The sequence below is a fragment of the Crocuta crocuta genome, unplaced genomic scaffold, assembly GCF_008692635.1.
Source record: "Crocuta crocuta isolate KB4526 unplaced genomic scaffold, BGI_CrCroc_1.0 scaffold156, whole genome shotgun sequence".
Taxonomy (NCBI): Eukaryota; Metazoa; Chordata; class Mammalia; order Carnivora; family Hyaenidae; genus Crocuta; species Crocuta crocuta.
Window position 1 is genome coordinate 402,220 of NW_027531308.1, and position 18,991 is coordinate 421,210.

The window sequence follows — 18,991 nt, forward strand, 5'->3', positions numbered from 1 at the left end:
ATTGATGGATGTCAACTAAGTTTATCGTGGTGATCATTTCATAATACACACAAATATCAAATCATCATGTTGTACATCTGAAATTAATATAATGTTATATGTCAATTATACCTCAACTGCTTAAAAATACAATTAAAAATAATTATGTTGTACATTTAAAACTAAAACAATGTTATATATCAGTTTCTCAATTAGCAAGTTAAATTTAAAAAAAAAAAATGACTCACTGGAGCAGTATTTCCTGAGTTCCTGCAAAAGAAAATAAAAAGAAGAAGAAAATTCTCCCAAGAGAAACTAGTAAGGGGAAGCTGGGTAGCATGGAGAGAAAGCCAAGAAAGGGTGCAGTCTCATGCAAAGTCCAGCCAGATCCTGCAGAGGACTTCTGGAATGTAGATAATTGCTCACAGTTTAGAGTTTATCCCAACCGGAGTCAAAGGAGTTGAGTTCTCATACTTGTGCAGTGGCTAAGAACTGGGGGTGGTGGCGAGGAGGAATGTAAACCCTGGGTCACTTCCTTTGGCCTTTGCCTGAGCAAAGCAGCTCTGATTTCATTTCCTTTGGTTGTAATACCCAGAAGTTACACTAAGTGAAATAAGCCAGATACAGAAAGGCAAATGCTGTAAAATCTCACCTATATGTGAAATCTAAAAGAGCTGAATTTATAGAACCAGAGAATAGAATGGTGGTTGGTAGGGTCTGGGAACCAGGAAGATGGGAAGAGGCCAGTCAAGGGTACAAACTTTCATTTATAAGATGAATAAGTTCTGGGGATATAATGTACAGCATGGTGACTATACTTAATAGTTCTATATTATATACTTGAAATTTGCTACAGAAAAAAAAAGCTAGGGGTAGCCTGGCTGGCTCAGTCAGTAGACCATGTGACTCTTGATCTTGAGATTGTGAGTTGGAGTCCTGTGTTGGGTGTAGAGATTACTTAAAATCCTTTTTAAAAGATTAGCTATCTTTGTGAGCTAATGAATATGTTAGTTAATTAATTTGATTGTGGTAATCAGGTAACCATTTCACAATGTATACATATACCAAATCATCCCATTGTATACACTACATATAGAGGGGTTTTATTGTTAAAATAAAAGGCTGGGGGTGGGGGAAGCAGTTGTAATAGCTCAAGGTGCTGACCATTAAAAAACATTTAAAAATATTTCACAAGAAGTCCAAGAGGATCTAGGCAGAGCACTGACAAGGGCCACTGCAATGGTTTTTGGAACTAAATGGCTAGGTAGGGGTGAAGGCAATGACTAGAAGTAGGATTGTGATCGGTTTCTAGTATTCTAAAATATTGGGGTTTTTTTTCGTTAAATAGCCATTTATTGAGTACCTATAATGTACCAAATGCTATGCCAGCCCTGAGGGTAGAGTGATGGACAATGGACACACAGTTATTGCATCCTTGGCACTTATAGTGCCATGAATAGTCTGACCATGAATAGAAGTATTAAATTACTTTCAAGCACTATAGACACAAAACAGGAGAACATAAGCCAGTTTGGGAGTCAGAGAAGGCTTCTCAGAGGAAGTACTATCTGAGATGAGGTGGAAGGGTGAACAAGTTGTAGTCGGACATTGACTGGGCTGGGGGGTTGGTTAGGAGGGGAAACCAGATGTTCAAAGACAAGGAGCCATGAAGAATGAATTCAAGGAACTGAAAGAAATCTGGCATAACTGAGGCAAAAGAGTGAGTCGGGGATGATGGGAGTGAGCAAATTAAGGAGTAACTAGAGGCCAAGTTCAGGATGATATACTGTAATCCAAGTTCAGTGACAAGATTTAAATGGGATTTGGCTAACTGGATGTGGAAGTGGTGATTGGTCATGCTGGATTTATAATACATATTTCTAAGGAAAACTAAGATTATAAGAGGAAAGTGTTTTGCCACTTCATTCTGTTTTCAATATTAGTATTTTTACTAGTGTAAGATATTTATTATGATATTTCAAAAACATCTGAAATCTAAGTGTTATGCAAAGTAAGATCCCATTTTTGTTTCAAATATATATGTATTTTTTATATATGACACAATATGTACAAAATTGTAATAACAGGTCCCTCTAGAAAGTAGGACTGCAGATTTCTTTATTCCTATTTTGCATATTTCTGCATTTTTTGAATTTTTATGGGCATATATTTTATATAATTATGAAAATGTTGCCTATAACAAAAAAGAAAGAAAATAAGAATAAAGGAAGAGTGTGTGTGTGTGTGTGTGTGTTGTTGTAGTTACTCTTTTTTTAAAAAATCTTTTTATTTTAGTATAGTTGACACAATGGTACATTAACTTAAAGTGTACAATNGCTCAGAGCCTGGGGCCTATTTCAGAGTCTGTGTCTCCCTCTCTCTCTGACCCTCCCCTGCTCACGCTGTCTCTCTCTCTCTCTCTCCTAGAAATAAATAAAAATATTTTTAAAAAAGTAGATTTTCATTTACTATATGATGCTGTATATTTGAATGTTGCTAAGAGAGTAGATCTTAAAAGAGATCTTTAAAAAAGTAGACCTCAACACACACACAAAAAAACTTGTCACTATGTGCATTGATGGATGTCAACTAAGTTTATCGTGGTGATCATTTCATAATACACACAAATATCAAATCATCATGTTGTACATCTGAAATTAATATAATGTTATATGTCAATTATACCTCAACTGCTTAAAAATACAATTAAAAATAATTATGTTGTACATTTAAAACTAAAACAATGTTATATATCAGTTTCTCAATTAGCAAGTTAAATTTAAAAAAAAAAAATGACTCACTGGAGCAGTATTTCCTGAGTTCCTGCAAAAGAAAATAAAAAGAAGAAGAAAATTCTCCCAAGAGAAACTAGTAAGGGGAAGCTGGGTAGCATGGAGAGAAAGCCAAGAAAGGGTGCAGTCTCATGCAAAGTCCAGCCAGATCCTGCAGAGGACTTCTGGAATGTAGATAATTGCTCACAGTTTAGAGTTTATCCCAACCGGAGTCAAAGGAGTTGAGTTCTCATACTTGTGCAGTGGCTAAGAACTGGGGGTGGTGGCGAGGAGGAATGTAAACCCTGGGTCACTTCCTTTGGCCTTTGCCTGAGCAAAGCAGCTCTGATTTCATTTCCTTTGGTTGTAATACCCAGAAGTTACACTAAGTGAAATAAGCCAGATACAGAAAGGCAAATGCTGTAAAATCTCACCTATATGTGAAATCTAAAAGAGCTGAATTTATAGAACCAGAGAATAGAATGGTGGTTGGTAGGGTCTGGGAACCAGGAAGATGGGAAGAGGCCAGTCAAGGGTACAAACTTTCATTTATAAGATGAATAAGTTCTGGGGATATAATGTACAGCATGGTGACTATACTTAATAGTTCTATATTATATACTTGAAATTTGCTACAGAAAAAAAAAGCTAGGGGTAGCCTGGCTGGCTCAGTCAGTAGACCATGTGACTCTTGATCTTGAGATTGTGAGTTGGAGTCCTGTGTTGGGTGTAGAGATTACTTAAAATCCTTTTTAAAAGATTAGCTATCTTTGTGAGCTAATGAATATGTTAGTTAATTAATTTGATTGTGGTAATCAGGTAACCATTTCACAATGTATACATATACCAAATCATCCCATTGTATACACTACATATAGAGGGGTTTTATTGTTAAAATAAAAGGCTGGGGGTGGGGGAAGCAGTTGTAATAGCTCAAGGTGCTGACCATTAAAAAACATTTAAAAATATTTCACAAGAAGTCCAAGAGGATCTAGGCAGAGCACTGACAAGGGCCACTGCAATGGTTTTTGGAACTAAATGGCTAGGTAGGGGTGAAGGCAATGACTAGAAGTAGGATTGTGATCGGTTTCTAGTATTCTAAAATATTGGGGTTTTTTTTCGTTAAATAGCCATTTATTGAGTACCTATAATGTACCAAATGCTATGCCAGCCCTGAGGGTAGAGTGATGGACAATGGACACACAGTTATTGCATCCTTGGCACTTATAGTGCCATGAATAGTCTGACCATGAATAGAAGTATTAAATTACTTTCAAGCACTATAGACACAAAACAGGAGAACATAAGCCAGTTTGGGAGTCAGAGAAGGCTTCTCAGAGGAAGTACTATCTGAGATGAGGTGGAAGGGTGAACAAGTTGTAGTCGGACATTGACTGGGCTGGGGGGTTGGTTAGGAGGGGAAACCAGATGTTCAAAGACAAGGAGCCATGAAGAATGAATTCAAGGAACTGAAAGAAATCTGGCATAACTGAGGCAAAAGAGTGAGTCGGGGATGATGGGAGTGAGCAAATTAAGGAGTAACTAGAGGCCAAGTTCAGGATGATATACTGTAATCCAAGTTCAGTGACAAGATTTAAATGGGATTTGGCTAACTGGATGTGGAAGTGGTGATTGGTCATGCTGGATTTATAATACATATTTCTAAGGAAAACTAAGATTATAAGAGGAAAGTGTTTTGCCACTTCATTCTGTTTTCAATATTAGTATTTTTACTAGTGTAAGATATTTATTATGATATTTCAAAAACATCTGAAATCTAAGTGTTATGCAAAGTAAGATCCCATTTTTGTTTCAAATATATATGTATTTTTTATATATGACACAATATGTACAAAATTGTAATAACAGGTCCCTCTAGAAAGTAGGACTGCAGATTTCTTTATTCCTATTTTGCATATTTCTGCATTTTTTGAATTTTTATGGGCATATATTTTATATAATTATGAAAATGTTGCCTATAACAAAAAAGAAAGAAAATAAGAATAAAGGAAGAGTGTGTGTGTGTGTGTGTGTGTTGTTGTAGTTACTCTTTTTTTAAAAAATCTTTTTATTTTAGTATAGTTGACACAATGGTACATTAACTTAAAGTGTACAATAGTAATTTAGCAATTGTATACCTTATGCTATGGTCACCACAAGTATAAGTACCACCTGTCAAACACAATGCTACTACAATATCATTGACTATATTTCTTATGCTGTGCCTTTTATTCCCATGACTTATTCTTTCCATGACTGGATACCTGTATCTTCCAATCCCCTTCACCTATTTTCCCCTTCTCCCCAAACCCCTCCCCTCTGGCAACCATCATTTTGTTCATTGTATTTAAGAGTCTGAGTTTTGGGGCGCCTGGGTGGCTCAGTTGGTTAAGCTTCCAACTTCGGCTCAGGTCACGATCTCACAGTTCGTGGGTTCAAGCCCCATGTCAGGCTCTGTGCTGATAGCCAGCTCAGAGCCTGGAGCCTGTCTTCAGATTCTGTGTCTCCCTCTCTCTCTGGCCCTCCCCTGCTCACACTGTCTCTCTCTCTCTCAGAAATAAATAAAGCATTAAGAAAAATTTAAAAAAAAAGAGTCTGAGTTTTTTTTGGGTTTTTTTTGTTTATTGTTTTGTTTGTTTCTTTGTTAATGTCTTTTGTATGGTTTTTTTTGGGGGGGGGATTCTACATATAAAGTGAAATCACATGCTATTTGTCTTTCTCAGCCTGACTTATTTTACTTAGCGTAATGCTCTCTATGTCTATCTATGTTGTCACAAATGGGCCAATCTCATCCACTTTTATAGCTGCATAATATTCCAGTGGTGTGTGTGTGTGTGTGTGTGTGTGTGTGTGTGTGAGAGAGAGAGAGAGAGAGAGAGAGCGAGAGAGATCTANACCTATCAGTGGACACTTAGGTTGTTTCCATATCTTGGCTATTGTAAATAATGCTGCAATAAACATAGGGATGCATGTACCTTTTGCAATTAGTGTTTTTATTTTCTCTGTAGTGTTTTTATTTTCTCCAGTAGTATAAATACTGTATTGTATGGTATTCTTATTTTTAGATTTTTGAGGAACCTCCATATAGTTTTTCACAGTGACTGTACCAGTATACATTCCCACCAGCAGTACACAAGGGTTCCTTTTTCCCCACATCCTTACCAACACTTATTGTTTCTTATCTTTATGTTAATGTTTATTTATTTTGATAGAGAAAGCAGAGAGGGAGAGAGAGAATCTCAAGTCAGTGCAGAGCCCCAAACACAGTGCTTGAACCCACAAACTGTGAGATCCTGACCTGAGCCAAAACCAAGAGTTGAAGGCTTAACTGCCTGAGCCACCCAATTGTCCCTCTTATCTTTTTGATACTAGGCATTCTAACAGGTGTGAGGTGAAATCTCATTACAGTTTTGATTTGCATTCCCCTGATGTTGAGCATCTCTCCATGTGTCTGTTCACCATCTATATGTCTTCTTTGGAAGTAATGTCTATTCAGGTCCTCTGCCCATTGTTATTTTGGTTTTGGTTTTGGCTTTTGGTGTTGAGGAAAGCTCTGTTTACAGATGAATGCTACTCGGAAATATAGACAAATGGCTGAAGTAAGAAATCACGCTTTTTGTAGCATTGTGTTTCAACTATGTTTCAATTTAAAAAAGAGAGAAAGAGAAAAGAAATCACCCTTTTGTCACCATGATGTGATAATTGACACAGGTGGGAATCATCAATGGATGCCAAAATCATCAGGAAAGATTGGTAGGAAACCTGATGCCTGTGATAGTCTGATTGTAAACTATGGTCTCAATTCTTCTCCCCTCTCTAGCCATGTCTCTTACAGTGGGATTTTGTAGCTCCCCTGTCAAGAGATGGAGCCCATTTTTCTCTACCCCATGAATCTCAACTGGCCTTGTGATCTGTTTTGACCTATAGAATATAGAAGAAGTGACAATGTCAGTTCCTAACCTAGATGTCACTCTCTTCTACTTGCTCTTTTAGAACCTTACCATCATCATGAGCATAAGCCCAAGCTATCCTGCTGAGGACATTCAAGGTGCCACAGGCAACAGTGAGTCAAGACCCAAAAGCAAAGTCACCTAGCCAATCCACAGTTGACCACAGATGCACGAGGAAGTCCAGCTGAAGCCAGAACCACCCTGTAAACTTGGCTTAAATTGCCAACCCTCAGGATGCAAGCTGGTGCAGCCACTCTGGAAAACAGTATAGAGGTTCCTCAAAAAATTAAAAATAGAACTATCCAACAACCTAGCAATTGCACTACTAGGTATTTATCCAGAAGATAAAGGTGTGCTGTTTTGAAGGGGCACATGCACCCCAATGTTTATAGCAGTACTATTGACAATAGCCAAAGTATGGAAAGAGTTCTAATGTCTACCAATTGATGAATGGATAAAGATGTGGTATATATATAAATATATATAGTATGTTTGTGGAATATTACTTGACAATCAAAAAGAATGAAATCTTGCCATTTGCAACTACGTGGATGGAACTAGAGTGTGTTATGCTAAACGAAATTGGTCAGCCAGAGAAAGACAAATATCATATGACTTCCCTCATATGTAGAATTTAAGATACAAAACAGATGAACATAAGTGAAGGGAAGCAAANGAGAGAGAGAGAGAGATCTTTATCCATTCACCTATCAGTGGACACTTAGGTTGTTTCCATATCTTGGCTATTGTAAATAATGCTGCAATAAACATAGGGATGCATGTACCTTTTGCAATTAGTGTTTTTATTTTCTCTGTAGTGTTTTTATTTTCTCCAGTAGTATAAATACTGTATTGTATGGTATTCTTATTTTTAGATTTTTGAGGAACCTCCATATAGTTTTTCACAGTGACTGTACCAGTATACATTCCCACCAGCAGTACACAAGGGTTCCTTTTTCCCCACATCCTTACCAACACTTATTGTTTCTTATCTTTATGTTAATGTTTATTTATTTTGATAGAGAAAGCAGAGAGGGAGAGAGAGAATCTCAAGTCAGTGCAGAGCCCCAAACACAGTGCTTGAACCCACAAACTGTGAGATCCTGACCTGAGCCAAAACCAAGAGTTGAAGGCTTAACTGCCTGAGCCACCCAATTGTCCCTCTTATCTTTTTGATACTAGGCATTCTAACAGGTGTGAGGTGAAATCTCATTACAGTTTTGATTTGCATTCCCCTGATGTTGAGCATCTCTCCATGTGTCTGTTCACCATCTATATGTCTTCTTTGGAAGTAATGTCTATTCAGGTCCTCTGCCCATTGTTATTTTGGTTTTGGTTTTGGCTTTTGGTGTTGAGGAAAGCTCTGTTTACAGATGAATGCTACTCGGAAATATAGACAAATGGCTGAAGTAAGAAATCACGCTTTTTGTAGCATTGTGTTTCAACTATGTTTCAATTTAAAAAAGAGAGAAAGAGAAAAGAAATCACCCTTTTGTCACCATGATGTGATAATTGACACAGGTGGGAATCATCAATGGATGCCAAAATCATCAGGAAAGATTGGTAGGAAACCTGATGCCTGTGATAGTCTGATTGTAAACTATGGTCTCAATTCTTCTCCCCTCTCTAGCCATGTCTCTTACAGTGGGATTTTGTAGCTCCCCTGTCAAGAGATGGAGCCCATTTTTCTCTACCCCATGAATCTCAACTGGCCTTGTGATCTGTTTTGACCTATAGAATATAGAAGAAGTGACAATGTCAGTTCCTAACCTAGATGTCACTCTCTTCTACTTGCTCTTTTAGAACCTTACCATCATCATGAGCATAAGCCCAAGCTATCCTGCTGAGGACATTCAAGGTGCCACAGGCAACAGTGAGTCAAGACCCAAAAGCAAAGTCACCTAGCCAATCCACAGTTGACCACAGATGCACGAGGAAGTCCAGCTGAAGCCAGAACCACCCTGTAAACTTGGCTTAAATTGCCAACCCTCAGGATGCAAGCTGCTGCAGCCACTCTGGAAAACAGTATAGAGGTTCCTCAAAAAATTAAAAATAGAACTATCCAACAACCTAGCAATTGCACTACTAGGTATTTATCCAGAAGATAAAGGTGTGCTGTTTTGAAGGGGCACATGCACCCCAATGTTTATAGCAGTACTATTGACAATAGCCAAAGTATGGAAAGAGTTCTAATGTCTACCAATTGATGAATGGATAAAGATGTGGTATATATATAAATATATATAGTATGTTTGTGGAATATTACTTGACAATCAAAAAGAATGAAATCTTGCCATTTGCAACTACGTGGATGGAACTAGAGTGTGTTATGCTAAACGAAATTGGTCAGCCAGAGAAAGACAAATATCATATGACTTCCCTCATATGTAGAATTTAAGATACAAAACAGATGAACATAAGTGAAGGGAAGCAAAAATAATATAAAAACAGGGAAGGGGACAAAATACAAGAGACTCTTAAATATAGAGAACAAACGGAGGGGTGTGGGGTGGAGGGATGGGCTAAATGGGCAAGGGGCATAAAGGAGGACAGTTGTTGGGATGAGCACTGGATGTTATATGTATGGGATGAATTACTGGATTCTACTCCTGAAATCATTATTGTACTACATCCTAACTAAGTTGGATGTAAATTTTTAAAAATAATAATTAGGGGCGCCTGGGTGGCTCAGTCGGTTAAGCGTCCGACTTCGGCTCAGGTCATGATCTCACAGTGCGTGGGTTCGAGCCCCGCGTCGTCTCTGCTGACAGCCAGCTCGGAGCCTGGAGCCTGCTTCAGATTCTGTATGTCCCTCTCTCTCTGACCCTCCCCTGCTCATGTTCTCTCTCTCTCAGAAATAAATAAAACATTAAAAATTTTTTAAAAAAATAATTAATAAATATTGCCAACCCTTAAAATCTTGAGCTAAACAAATCATTATTTTAAGCCACTCAGTTCTGAGATGGTTTGTCATGCAGCAATAATCTAAAGCCCCATAGATTTATTACTAATTGCGAAGGTGAAAGTACGTGCCGTTCATTGGAGTGATCTGGTATTGACCACCTCAGCTCTCACAAGTGGTGGAACAAGCTGGCATTATTGTTTCCTTAGGCAATACAATATCAAATACGTTAAGCATGATATATTCTTGCCAAAATTGTTTAAGTTGTATCTAATCAAGTCTCTAAACCTCCAGTCATGCATACAGGGAAGACAGGGGAGAGAAAAACAGTGACGTGGCAGCATGAAGAAATAAGAATTTTGCAAGATAGTTGGCCTGGGGGTGCGTGGGTGAGTGGGTCCGTTGAACATCAGATTCTTAATTTCTGCTCAGGTCATGATCCCAGGGTCGTGGATTCAAGCCCCACTATTGGGCTCTGCCTTGTGCCTTGTGCCTAGAGCCTGCTTGGGATTCTCTCTCTCCTTCTGCTGCTCTCCAGCTCACATGCATGCCTGTGTACACTCTCTCACTCTCTGTCTGTCTCTTTCTCTATCAAAAAACAAAATAAAACAAAAGAGATAATTGTCATGGACCTTCTAGGAAAGCAAACTGCGTCATAAAAAAAGGAAATAAAATTATGTAACAGTTCTGGAGACTGGGAAGTCCAAGATCAAATCACTGGCAGTTTCCATGTCTGGAGGAACCTGCTCCCTGGATCCTAGACAGTCATCTTCTAACTGTGTCCCCACGTGGTGGAAGGGGGAAGAGAGCTCTTCAGGTCCTCTTTTATGAGGTACTGATCTCACTCCTGAAGTTTCCACCCACATGACCTAATCACTTCTCAAAGACCCCACCTCCTAACACCATTACTTTGGGCTTTAGGGCTTCAACATATGAATTTTGGAATGAACACAAACCTTCAGTATATAGCACCAGCCAACCCACAGACTCATGAGAAGTATTAAATAATTCTCACCTGGGGGCGCCTGGGTGGCTCAGCTGGTTAAGCATCTGACTTCAGCTCAGGTCATGATCGCACAGCTTGTGGGGGCTCACAGCTTGTGGGGGCTCACAGTTTGTGGGTTTGAGCCCTGCGTCGGACTCTGTGCTGACAGCTCAGAGCCTGGAGCCTGTTTCAGATTCTGTGTCTCCCTCTCTCTCTGTCCCTCCCCTACTTCTGCTCTGTCTCTCTCTCAAAAATAAATAAACATTTAAAAAGTTATTTTTAATAATTCTCATTTGAAGCCACTAAGCTTTGGGATGACACGTAACACAACAGTGGATAACTGAAACCCACATACGGTCTTCATAAAAACCCTGTCATGTAATTGCCATTATTATCTTCATCTTGCATAAGAGAAAACTAATGCTTAGATAGTTTAAATAACTTGTTCAAGATTACAAAGTTCAGAAGTGGCAAACAGGAATTAAAATCTATATTAGTTTGGAGCACCTAGGTGGCTCAGTCAGTTAAGCATCCTAATTTTGGTTTTGACTCAGGTCATGATCTCACAAGCCCTGCACCCGGCTCTGCACTGACAGCATGGAGCCTGCTTGGGATTCTCTCTCCCTCCCAGGCTCTCTCTCTCTTTCTCTCAAAATAAATAAATAAAATTTTAAAATTAAAAAAATTAGTTAAAAAATAAAATAAATAAAATCTATATTAGTTTGATTCTAGAGCCTAACTCCTAAGTATTACATTACAAAGTTTTTGTCTGAGGCCAATGTATGCTCCCAAGATATCCATTTATAGAGTAAATAGAGGTAATGTATTCTGAAAATGAACAAATGACTTTACTGTAGCATTTTTGTCACCTGCAGACAACATCTCCAAACACAGGGCTTTTTTCAAAAAACACTTCGTCCTAAACAGCCTAATTAGTGTTCACCCCAGGCAATGCTAGAGCACAGGGCAACACAGAGACTTTTATAAAAAAAAATAAGCACCCTCCCACAGAGAGTACAGGGAGGACGGATGTTAATTAGGGCCAAGCATGAACACTAACATGTGGTCTCAGGTGGTACCATGGTTAAGAGGAAGGAGTCTTTGAAGAAAGATTGAAAACCAATGACAAAAAAGATTTTCAGCATCACTAGCTGCTATAGGAATGCAAATTAAGACCAAACTGAGATATAATCACAAACCTCTTAAAACAGCTAAAATTCTTTAAGTAGTGACAGCACCAAATGCTATTGAGAAAGTGAGGCATCGGAATCCCTCATACACTGCTTTTATAACTGTAAAATGGGCAGCCATAGGCAGTTTCTTAAAAAACTAAACATGCAATTACCACACAACCCAGCAGACACACTCCTAGGCATTTATACCATAGAAGTGAAATTTGACTTCTACACAAAAATCTGTGCATGAAATGGTCATTGCAGCTTTATTTGTGATAGCCACAGGCTGGAAACAACCAAAACGTCCCTCAGTAGGTGAATGGTTCAATAGACTGTGCCATATCCACTGCTTGGAATACTAATCAGCAATAAATAGGAATGAAATAGCGAAACACATAACTTGGATGGATCGCAAGAGTACTATGCTAAGTAAGAAATGCGAATCTGGTTTTTTAAAAAAGTCACATGCTGTAGGATTCCACTTATATAACTTTCTCAGTGTGACAAAATTGCAGTGATGGAAAACAGATTAGTGGTTGCCAGGAATGAGGGATGGTGGGGAGGAGAGGGGCAGGTATAACTCTAAAGAAGTAACACAGGGAGGGGCAGCTGGGTTGAGCATCTGACTCTTGATTTCTGCTTGGGTCATGATCCCAGGGCCATGGGATGGAGCCCTGTGTCAGGCTCCACTCTGAGTGTGGAGCCTGATTAAGGATTCTCTGTGTCTCTCCCTCTCTCTCTCCTTCTGCCCCTCTCCCACACTCATATGCTCTCTTCTCTCTCTCTCTCTCTCTCTTACTCTAAAATTTTAAAAAAAGTAACAAAAGCAAACAACAGAGATGTCTATGATGACAGAGTAGTTCCACAACTACTTTTGTGTGGATTGTTCTGGCAGCTACCCAAATGTACACATGAGATATAATAGCATAGAACTATACGCACACATTCTATCAATGTCAATTCCCTAGTTTTGATATTGTACTATAGTCACATAAGTTGTATGTATTCCCCTTGGGGGAAACTGAGGGAAGGGCATATGGACCTCTCCGTACTCTTTCTGAAACTTCATGTGAATTGATAATTGTTTCAAAATAAAAAGAAAAGAAAAAATTACAGTGTAAAATAACCTTAATAAGATCTATTTTAAGACTGACAAGAGGGGGGTGCCTGGGTGGCTCAGTCAGTTGAGTGTCTGACTTCAGCCCAGGTTATGATCTCAATGGTTCAAGCCCTGGTCTGTGCTGACAGCTCAGAGCCTGGAGCCTGCTTCGGATTCTGTATGTCTCTCTCTGGTCGTTCCCTGCTTGTGCTCTCTCTCTCAAAAATAAATAAAAACACTAAAAATGATTTTTTAAATAAATAAAAATGACAGGAGGAAATGAATATAGTATCTGGTTAATCTCACTTATCTGTTCCCTGATTCTGATTCTGTTATCTTGTTTAGACCCTATTTTGTGTGTTCTGATTGTGAGTCAAAAAGAAATTTTGTGGAATATGGCGTGAAAAAGCGATAAAAGTGACTCTGCATTTAGCCAACAATGACAAAGCCTCAGGCACTGTGTGAGGCCCCGTGGACATGACTAATACCTGAACACATGCTCTGCTTTGCCTCTTTGCACCCCCACGCCTCCCCGCCTCCACACACAGTCCCTAAGCTAGTTCTCTCCCACACTTCACTGCTTGTTCTTAGAGCTTTCATCAGAATTTAAGTGGTATTTCTAAGAGGAACAGAAAAGGCAGGAAACAGAACTCCTTGGTTGCCCCTCGAAAGGGGGAAGCTCAGGACGAAGAGGGAGGAGGGAATGACAGCAGAGAAGCTAACATTTAGACAAGGAATATGGGAAGAGTGGGTGGGTGTGTGTCCCAAGCAAAGGACTTACTGACCAACAGTCCCATAAACTATATTTTGGTGCCAAATGCAAGGCTGTTTATTCTGTACTGACCTCACTCTGGCAACTCAGATCCCTACCATTATTCTTGAGAAGGATTAGCACCAATCTAATACCAACACTGAAAACATAGCTCAGACAGTGGTGTTGTCTTTGTAAATACTGAAGATATTCTTTTAATTATCAGCCTACCCTTTGGTAGAGAGCACTGTGAATGCAGATCTCAGAGCAGTCGCTCAGATACAGTGATCAATAGCCATTATTTCAGGCCCCTGGACGTGAGTGACTTACAGAAGAACAGTGGACATCTGAGATCTATATCAGCTATTGTGTGAGCTCTTTTTTAAGTCTGAGACTCTCAAGCACCAGAAAACATTTATTAAACATAAGTGTATTCAGCACTATGGTATGCTCAAGGCCATAGACATGGAATTGCCCCTCCCCCCTTGCTCACATGTGCCCTTATACAGTAAACTCCTCTTTTAAAACTCTTTTTCTCAGCAAGCCTGGGTGGCTCAGTTGGTGAAAACTTCCTATTCTTGGTTTTGGCTCAGGTCATGATCTTGTGAGCCTCACATCAGGCTCTGCACTGACAGTGTGGAGCCTGCTTGGGATTCTCTCCCTCTCTCTGCCCCTCCCCTTCTCTCACTCTCTCTCAAGATAAACTTAAAAAAAAAAAGAAAAGAAAACTTTTTTTTATCATCTCAGTCTTATCTAGAATATTTTTGAATATGCTGAAGTTTAACTGTGATTTTCTCCCCAATCTCTAACTCCCCCATGACATCTTGGATGAATCTAGAATGAAGGCATAAAAATTGTACATCCCTACCAAGGAGAAGTCTGGTCTCTCAGCTCCCAAAAAGAGAATCTGGCTTCGTGTTAAATGAGCTTCTTGCTTAGTGAGATTTTATAAAATGGACCAATAATTCTGACTCAAGAATAAAGTGGAGTGAAGAAGCTGGAATTCAAGTTCCACAGCCACACTAGAGACTGTGTCCAACTCACTGTGTGTGTGTGTGTGTGTGTGTGTGTGTGTGTGTGTGTACTTCCAGCACCTAGTATGGTGTCTGGTACAAAGGGATTGATCTATAAACATTTTTCCATTAAATTGAAAGCAGACAAGATAGTTTGTCAGGAGAATTCCTTCCTGATTTAAGGCACCTGAGAAACAAATAGAAATACATCTGATCCCAAAAGTATATGGGAGACACACTCCTGATTTTGATTTCTCTACCACATGCACAGACTTCTCCAAAATCTTTATCTCCATTCCCGAGCTCCAAATCCACATTTTTAAAAGCCTGCTAGACAATGCCACCTGAATCTGGTTTGTGGCTCCCAATAAATATGTCAACCCCAAGTCTCCCTAGTCTCCCAAGCTAGACCAGTGGTTTTCAACCTGTGAAACAAGCACCTAACAGATTATGGACTCAGCAGGGTACCAAGCACAGGTTAATGAAGGGGTCAGCCCCAGGTGCCCGGCACTAAAAGTGTGTTGTCTGTAGAGAATATAAAAACAATGATGAAACGGGCTAGAAATCAGTCAGCATTTCACTATCACTATGCATCAGCAATTTCTGAACAATGCCAGTGGTCAATACGCCTCCAAAAAAAATATCCAATGAATCCAAGTTTTAAACAATTGCTGTGGTTACTTTTGAGTTTTGGTAATATTTATTTAAGCTTCAAATTGGAGATTTTTATTACTTGCCTTTCATAAACATTGTAATCTGCATGGAATTTAACTCAAAGGACTCTCCATTGTACAATTGCTCCCAGACAGACACAAGCAGATTCAGTAGCTATTCCCATTCATTTAGAAAGTTTGCAAATGTCCAGAATCAGTCCAGGCTACTTCAGGAATGTATCTCCAGCCTCTGTGGTGCTCCGTATCTCTGAATTTAAGCAGATTTGATCTAAACAACGATAGCATAGTGATAGTGTCTCAATCAGCTGCCAAAATACCATGAGTGGCTTGAAAAACAGAAATGTATTTTCTCACAGCTTTGAAGGCTGGAAATCTGAGATGATGGTCCATCTATAGTGAAGGCTTTCTTCCTGGCTTGCAGATGTCAGCATTTTCACTGTGCCCTCACATGTCAGAGAGAGAGAGAGACCACAAGTTCTTTGGCGTGAGGTCCCCACCCAAAGGTCAAATATGCTAAGTATACTACTGCATGAAGTAATTCCAAGGGACCTACAAATTAATACAAATGCCAAATGTTATCTGCAAGCTGAATAAATAATAGAAGTCACATAATATATGTAGCCACATGCCTGGTCCCTAATTAGTTGACTCTGAGTTAATCAAAACTGGTATCCTGGATGAGCCTGACATAATCAAGCAAGCCCTGTAAAAAAGAATCTGGAGATTAGACTCTCTGGTGCTGGCAGTAAAAATCAAGTTACCATAAATTCTCCAGCCTCTCGGAAATGAATTCTGCTAACAACTGAGGGGGCTTGGAAGCAGATCTTTCCCTAGTTAAGCCACCAGAAGGGAACATGACTTTTGCGACTCGTTGACTTCAGCCTTGGGAGAACTGAAGCAGAGGACCTAGCTGTGTGGATTCAATAGCTATTCCCATTCATTTAGAAATTCTGACTTCCTACCTGGAGAAACTGTTATAATAAATAGAGGCTGTTATAAGCTGAATAATTTTAAGGCGATGTGTTATACAGCAACAGAAAACCAGTAACAATGGTTTTTTGCACATAGCAGAATCTCTGACTTAAACTAGCTTAATGAGGAAAGAAATGTATTTTCTCATATAACAGGAAGTCCAGAAGTACTTCAGACTTCAATTTGGTTTGTTCAGAGGCTGCATTCTGCATCAAAGATCCAGATTCTTTGCATTCCACCACTCTGTTACCCTAAGTGATGTTTGATCTTCAGATAGTTGCAAGATGGCTCCAGTAGTCATAGGTGTCACATTCAGAAACATCCAGAGGATCAAAAGAGAGTGTTAATTTGTAAGGCATTTTCAGGAAGAGTAAGGACACTTCCCAGGAGTTCTTCAGATTTTCACTCATGTCTCATTGTCCAGAGTCACACGCCCATTTCAAATCAGTCACTGACCAGGTGAAAAGGATGACGTCAGATGGATTCCACCCAGACCTGGCTGGCCCTGTGGTACATGTATGTGTGAGGCAGCTAGGAACCTGAACTGAATCAGGGTTCTGGTAAGGAGATATGGGGAGAAAAGACTAACATGGCCACTACAAACCCCAATCAAAGAGTTTACAAAAAAAGACAAAAGTATGAAATGTCCAACAAAGATTGAAATTGCTCTGCAATCAGTGATAAAAATCCAAGGCAACGAAGTAATAACATGTCAGAGAGCAGCAAGGAGCAAGAACATTGCGAGAGACATACAAGATGAACAGAACAAATGATGGAAGAAGAGATATCCACAGCAGACCCATTGCCTAAGGGTTTTCCATCAATTCCATTGAATTAGAAATTAGTATCAGGGCCCCTGGGTGGCTCAGTCATTGAGCATCCGACTTCCGCTCAGGTCGTGAGTTCGAGCCCTGTGTTGGGCTCTGTGCTAACAGCTCAGAGCCTGGAGCCTGCTTCAGATTCTGTGTCTTCCACTCTCTCTGCCCCTCCCCTGCTCATGCTCTCTCTCTTTCAAATATAAACAAACATTAAAAAAAAAAAGAAATTAGTATCAAAACTTTGCACATCAGTGATAATATGTACTATTTAAGGACATAGTAATTTGCATACAATTATTATTGCTGTATAGGTCTGAGTCCTAAGCTTCATAACTCCTGATATGGTTACAGATAATTTATGATAAAATATTAAAGGCATAAAAAGTAAATTATGTGTAACTATGCATTTAATGAATGCCTGAATTGAAGAAAAAGAAATTGCAAAAGTATTTTAACTACCTTGGAGAATGCAAGATATATAGAAACCTGCTCTCCTTTAAATAGGAGGTAGAACATATACCTGTGTCTTATTATCAAGATGTGGAAATGGTGAGGTTCAGAGCCAACAGCCAAGAAATAATTCTTATGGGTGGCTTAGTTGGTTAAGCAGCCAACTCTTGATTTTGGCTCAGGTCTCCATCTCACCATAAAGGGATTGAGCTCCATATCAGGCTGTGGCCCTGCACTGGCCATGGAGCCTGCTTGAGATTCTCTCTTTCCTCCCTGTGCCCGTCTCCCCACTCTAAAAAAAAAAAAATTCTTGAGACATCTTCATGCAGGAAGGTGGTTTTATTAAAGCAGGGAACAGGACGGTGGGCTGAAGAGCTTCACTGGGACTGTGAGGGGTGACTGATTATATACTTGGGAGTGGGGGGAGGTAAACGTAAGGGGAAGTTTCCAAAAGGACTTTCATATGCTAAAGAAGACTCATAGCATCCTGGAGGCCTAGCTATTTCAAGTTAAGGTTGTTTTCCCTCTAGCAAAGCATTAATTTTAAGGCTGTAGGGAGTTCCTGGAGGAAGTCCTACTTTCCCGGTCTCAAGTATTTGTCAATGGGCTGCAGATTATAAGGAAATTTATCTTAATTTCTTTCTGCCTTTGTTCCCCACATCAATCACACTGTACCCCTTAAACATATATGTCAATATTATCTCAATAAATCTGGAAACGGTTTTTAAATTTTTTAATAGGTAAAGGTGAGCTATTGAATCTTTTCTGAAGACTGTTTAAGAAATAAATCTTGACTAGACCATCCCTTTGTTTCTGAGAACGGTGATGCTCTCAAGAATACAGGTAGGAATTAAGTGAGAAAATGATGGGGCTAGGAGGGAGAGAAGGGGACCTAGATAGTGGAGCGACTTCTGGCTTTTGCCTGTTCTCCCTTCCAATGAAAGACTGATGGTGTTCAATGATCTGCCACTGTCCCGATTGCCCTCGGGAAACGGTGACTGACAGGAAGGGAGAAAACAAGGTGAACTGAAGGCAGCTTCTTCCCACAAGCAGGGAGGTCCCCTTTCCCTTTTTGTCCTTGAGTACTATCACTCTGATTTGGTTACTCGCTGTGAATCTCAAAGTCCACCCGATTTCCTGGTCTCATCGTCACCTGACAACCAAGGGCTGGCCAGTTTATGAGTTTTCCAGGGCGGTTTGGGACTTGGGCGTGAAGGGCAGAGGCAGAAGAGGAGCAAACGGAGAAAAAGGCAAGGAGGAAAAAGAAAGCCGCCTCTGCGGCCGTCCGGGTGCGCACTGCTCCTCCCCAGCCGGGCCTTGGACTACGGGAAGCACGGGGGCCGGCGCCTCAGGGCAGCTGGCGCCAGGCGGCGGCAAGGGGTCCACCCGGCAGAACAGGAGGTCCTGCTTATCTCAGGCAGGACGCGGAGGCGGAGGGGCGCGGGGCGCGCC